This window comes from Neomonachus schauinslandi, chromosome 8 (assembly GCF_002201575.2).
Source record: "Neomonachus schauinslandi chromosome 8, ASM220157v2, whole genome shotgun sequence".
NCBI lineage: Eukaryota > Metazoa > Chordata > Mammalia > Carnivora > Phocidae > Neomonachus > Neomonachus schauinslandi.
The window spans coordinates 127911315-127917834 of record NC_058410.1 but is presented as its reverse complement, the minus strand read 5'-3'; the positions used below and the strand labels follow the sequence as shown (position 1 = coordinate 127917834).

At 37.7% G+C, this 6520-nt stretch overlaps 1 pseudogene; it reads right to left on the bottom strand.

The window, feature by feature from the left end:
* The window catches only part of LOC110586931, a 115199-nt pseudogene extending 114677 nt beyond the window's left edge, over nucleotides 1-522 (bottom strand).
* Nucleotides 523-6520: the final 5998 nt, after the last annotated feature.

Below are 6520 nucleotides of genomic sequence, written 5' to 3'. Positions count from 1 at the left end.
CACCACCACCATCACCATCATCAGCATCACCACCACCATCACCATCAGCAGCAGCATCACCACCACCATCACCACTGTCAGCACCACCAGCAGCATCACCACCACCATCACCATCGTCAGCCCCACCAGCAGCATCACCACCATTATCACCACCGTCACCACCACTGACATCATCACCACCACCATCACCACCACCAGCATCATCATAACCACTATCACCACCAGCAGCAGCATCACCACCACCATCACCATCATCAGCATCACCACCACCATCACCATCATCAGCATCACCACCACCATCACCACTGTCAACACCACCAGCAGCATCACCACCACCATCACCACTGTCAACACCACCAGCAGCATCACCACCATTATCACCACCGTCACCACCACTGGCATCATCACCACCACCATCACCACTGTCAGCACCACCAGCAGCATCACCACCAGCAGCAGCATCTCCACCACTGGCATCACTAACATCATTATCAACATTACAGTAGAGCTACTAGGGGCCATGCTATGCACTTTATAGAAATCACCTCTAATGCCTAGAATAATCTTGAAAAAGAGGTACTATTTCCAGCTCAAAAATAAGGATAATATATGTCTTCTTATTTTTGTAACTTGCATAAATCAGCTTGATGATGAATGGCTGATTCTGTATTTTAAGCAAATCAATGTGATTCCAAACTCTACGAGCTCATGGTATTAATGGACATATGAGTGCAACAGGTTACTAACACTGCTTTCAAATGGATATTGTTGCATTTTAAAATCTCAAATGCCAACCAGTGTTGCATCTTCAAAGATATCGACTTAAGCTCTTCATTATATTCATTTGATTTGAAAGTTTCTATACACTTTTTCAAAAACCAAATATAAGGAGGAGTTTGACACCACTAAATAAAAATAAACACACATGAGTTGGAGATTGTGATTTGTAAAACTTGAAATTATAAGCAAAATGGGGTAAAAGTGCCAAATATGCCTCAATAATTGAACATTCAAACACATAAACTTACACAAAGAGGATTTTGAAAATGACATATTATTTACAATCTTAAGCAGGCAGGATATTATCTGTCATATATAATGGTAATTTTTGATTTATTTTTCATCTGATGAGATCTGGAAGGGGAAGTGACTCATTTGTGATCATTTCATTTAATGATTCTTAACAATTTCTTGATCACTTACCACATCCTAGACACTAAGTTATACTCTAGGGTTGAAGAGGCAACTAAGGTAAGTTCCCTGCACCTGAAAAGTTTACCGTCTATTACAGGGACAAGATTAATTTGGACACATTCTTTATGATGTGGTATTAGGGTGACTTTGCAGCATGCTGTAGGAACAGAATGAAGGAGCCCCTGAGAAGATAATCAGGAGAAGAGAAGGAATATCACAAACAAGCAAAGAGACTAGTTTAGGTGTGGATGCAAGGACATGCATAGACCTTGAGGAATGGAAGCAGTTTGGTGCATTAGAACATAAAACAAAAAGAGGACAATGACTGCACAGACAGCAAGAGCCTGAATATGGAAAGTTGTAGATACCATGGTAAGTTGCTTAGACTCCGCAATGGCAGACACTGGATAGTTCAGCATGGAATTGGACAGGCCATTTCTGTTCCTTCAGTAGGTGGAGGAGAAGAGTGTAGTGGTGTAGAGCAGAGGTCGGATCTGAAGAAAGCTAGCCTGAAGTCATGCTGCCTAATTCAGAGCCTGGTTCAGTCACCCAGGTGCAGAATAAGAGCAGTGAGAGTGGAAATGAAGACAAGATGACACACTGACAGAAGATAGATAACATCAGTAGAGTTCAAGATTTTCATTTGGGTGAATAGGTAGAGGGTGGTGTTTGAATTGAAGAAGGAATAGAGGAAAAGAAGCATATTGAAGAGCAAAGGCATAAAGTATTGGTGGGCATTTATATCTTATGGATTTGGGATGCATAAAGGACTTCCAAAAATACACAAGGAGGCAACTGGCATTGTGAATATTAGTCAAATATTGGTGGGAGAGCCAAGTTATGTAGAGATCTCTTGATTCCATCTGTTACTCATTCTGATACAATTTACTGACCTTCTAGAATCCCTGAGTTTCCTCTAAGCTGCTTTTTCAGGGGTGGGATGAGAGAGACACCTAATAAGACAATAGAAATCATATAATGAAATTTTCTTTCAGCCCTTACCCATATTAAAGACCAGATAATAAATAACTGAACGTCTCTGTGTTTGGCTCACAGTGATTGTATTTTAGAACAGGGGCAGAGCTTATAGAATAGTTGAGGGCACCAGTTAATTAATAGTCAAATATAAATAGATAAATCTATGCATAACCTGATTAAATACTCTTTGGACAGTCCCAAGCCCTCCAGACATTTGGAGTTATACAACCTTTTAAAAATAAAATAAAATAGCTAGAGTCACCATCCCATGCACAGTGGGAGAATTAATGTTTTCTCCAAGATTATAGTCGATGGCTCAGAGCAATAAAGCATAGTGGTTTAAAAGCAAGTTTCCAGAGTCAGATTGTGTTTGAATCTATAATATGCCATTTACAGCTGTGTAATTTAAATAAGTTGCTTAAATTGTGTGTGCCTTAGTTTTCTTATCTATAAAAGGGAAATAATATTACCTACCAAATAGGATTATGCAGGGGTTAAATTAGTGGTGCATTCAGAATGTTCAGAAAAATGTCTGGAACATAGTAAACAGTGAACAGTTAGCCTTGATGTTCTCATATCACTTCTGTTCCCTGTTTCCTCTGAACATGCTAAGTCTTAGGTCTCAGTAGCATTTTCTTGTCTTTCACTAGTCCTTTGAAGGTGATTTCCTTCAAATTTCCCAGCCCCTATCAAAAGCTCCTCTCACTTTCTGACTTAACGCAAATTAGCTTCTCTTGTCCAGAATGGCCTGAAATGGAGCTGTGGAGGAGGGAGTCCATTTCTGCCATAACCATCAAGCCCAGTAAGGTATTTTCTGAGATAATAGGTACATTCTCTTTCCAAGAAGGATTCTGGGCTGTTTTATTCTTAGACCAGTGTTTATTCCCTTTCTTCAGGACCAAGTTTGGTGACCCCAATCCAAGGTTATTTTTATGAGACTGGCCTCTTCTCTGTGCTTGACGATAGATACCCATCCTGTAGCTGTTGATATAATCTGTGCATGAGCTACAGTTTTATAAAAATAAATTGATTGAGATGGAAATCTGTGAAGTTTGTAAAACTGTGTATTTTTGACAAAAGTTACCTTATAAAAAGGACAGAGGAGAGATATGGAATCATTTGTAAAGATGATCCCATGGGGCCATAAATGAATTACAGACTAAAGCCTGAGCCAAACTATCTTCTATTAAAGTCTCTTCATTGTTATTCAAGTGAATTTTCTCCCTCTCCCAAGTGGAAACTATTTGCACAAAACAAAAATATGAGAAACAGAATCCTAGGAATTTGGGCAGTTGAAAGAAAATCTTGTTAAAACTTGAGAGTAGAGTTGACTTGAGGCGTAATTGTCAAGATTCTCTTCATCACCTTTCTGCATCTCTCTTTAGTTCCTCTTTCTTTTCAGATTCTCTTCTCTTCCAGATGTCTTTCTTCATGAATAATCTTTGATTATTAATTCAATCAGCATCCAGTGCTACAATATGCTGGGCATTGAGTACTGAGAACACAGATAGGGGCGCCTGGGTGGCTCAGATGGTTAAGCGTCTGCCTTCGGCTCAGGTCATCCCAGGGTCCTGGGATCGAGTCCCGCATCGGGCTCCCTGCTAGGCGGGGAGCCTGCTTCTTCCTCTGCCTCTGCCTCTGCCTCTCTCTCTCTCTCTCTGACTCTCATGAATAAATAAATAAAACATTTAAAAAAAAAGAACACAGATATAAGACATACTTATACTTTACAAAATTGTCATGTATCTGAAATTCAAACTTTACTGGGCAGCCTGTACATTATTACTTGCTAAATCTGGCAACTCCACCTCCACCTAAGAGCCACATGATCATACAGTTACAAATAAGAAGTCAAACAAGAAAATACTGTAACATGTCAAGGGAAAGGATGAATTTAAAAAGGATTTCCTGATTTACAAGGTGATAGATTTGAGATGATATACCCATGATAAAATTTAAATTTTCTGTTTTAAAATAAAGATGACCAGAACAAACTGAGGGTTCTAGAGGGGAGGGGGGTGGGAGGATGGATTAGCCTGGTGATGGGTATTAAAGAGGGCGTGTTCTGCATGGAGCACTGGGTGTTATACACAAACAATGAATCATGGAACACTACATCAAAAACTAATGAAGTAATGTAACATAACATAATAAAAAAAATAAAAAATAATAAAATAAAGATGACCATGTAATAACCTTAACTAGCCTACCTCATAGATTCATTGTAAACATTCACTGAAATTTTACACGAAATACAATTAAGCAGTCCCTGAAAAGGAGCAACCATGAAATGCATTTATATACATAAGTATGTTGCATTTTATTATCCTCAACAATCCTCTGTGGTAACCAGAAGTAGCCCATTTTATAGATGATGAAGCCAAAGCTCAGAGAGTTTGAGATTAAGGAGACTTTCCATAATATGGCATGTTTTGATGTGGGTTTTTTTTTATTTTGTTTTCATTTGGTTTGTTTTTTTGGTGGAACTTATATGTAATCTAAGTCTGTATGACTCTAAAACCCAAAATCATAATCATTATACTATGAACAGAATCCTTACATTCAATTAGGAATATGCACTAAGAAATTAATCAGATAACTACAAGCAGATTTATTTACTAGGATATCCACTATACAGTTATTATAAAGGAATTAAATTTTAAATGGTTACTAATAACTGGTTAAAGAAATTGAAGATCATACAGTGATAAAATACTACATCATCATTAAAAGTGATATATAAAAATATGAAAATCAACTAACCCAATGATTTATTTCTACCATAAGAAAAGACATCACATTTATCTGCAAGTGTATAAATAAAAAATGTTATTTCCAAAAAGTGGAATTATGAGTTATTTTTAATTTGTTCTACGTTTTTAAAACTTCTATAACACACTTTTCTAATCAGAAAAATATTATAAACATTTATCTTGCAAATTTGGTCAAGTAAAGAAATAGACTTAACAATATAATCAGGGGCGCCTGGGTGGCTCAGCCATTAAGCGTCTGCCTTCGGCTCAGGTCATGATCCCAGGGTCCTGGGATGGAGCCCCACGTCGGGCTCCCTGCTCAGCAGGAGGCTTGTTTCTCCCTCTCCCCCTCCCCCTGCTTGTGTTCCCTCTCTCGCTGTCTCTTTCTCTGTCAAATAAATAAATAAAAAATCTTAAAAAAAAATATTTTAAAAAATCAAAAAACAAAAAACAATATAATCATGTTTGTTCCCTCTTTCCTGGGAAAGGAATAAGAAGTGACTTTAACTGTAGAACAGAAAAGAACATTTGGAACAGACTCAGATCTGAAACATAAAGTATAAAACAAGCATCAGTGGATTAAATATAAAAAAAAAAAGTACATTCAATCAGCTTTAGTGGATTTTTTCAGCTTTTATTACAGTAACTGCAATGCAAGATGACCAGTATAATTGGGAGCTGGTTAACCAAAGTCACATCTGAAATATAAGAAAACAATTGAAATAGAAATCAGGTATCCTGGCACCTAGCCATCATCTGCAAGCATAAGAAAATTTCTATTCTAAAGTAGATACCAAACTTTTGCAAATTCAGAATATCATGTAACTACAAAATTAGAGTTTCTTAGTTTTGTTACAATACTTTGGAAAGTCTGAGGTCCTCTTACTCTAATTCTACTTAACCACAAGGGCATATCATTTTAGTTTGTTTTTAGAATAGATTCTGGGCCTAACCTCTCCATTCCTTTAGGATTTAGGTATAGCTAGCTCCGTTCCCTGAGATTTAGGTATAGCTCATGTTGTGAATTTGACTAGAGGGTCTCTTTACTTCTCTTCTTTGCATATTTCACATGATGCCTAATCAACCAACCATTGCTAAGGACAAATACTATCTAAATGTGTTAATAATTTCAATACTACTTGATTTAGCATACTGTTCTCAGGCACACAGAGAAAATACAAGACAGAATTTAAATGATAGCTTTTTGGATGCCAGAGCATGTGAGTTGGTTGGAAGTGTTGCCTGAGTGTGGGATGGAGACACTTTAGACCAAGCCATTCAAACACTATACAAAGCAACGTGTAGTTGGAATAAATACCAGCATGTCAGTGAGCAGAGGTAATGATGTTGGAAAAGAAGTCAAAATAAAAGCAATCTCATTCCTCCCACTCCCCACCACTCCAGCATGGGGTGGCTGGGTGATAGACACTGGGGAGGGTATGTGCTATGGTGAGTGCTGTGAATTGTGCGAGACTGTTGAATCATAGATCTGTACCTCTGAAACAAATAATACAATATATGTTAAAAAAAAAAAAAAAGAAGAAGAAGAAGAAGAAGATAGCAGGAGGGGAAGAGTGAAGGGGGAGAAATCGGAG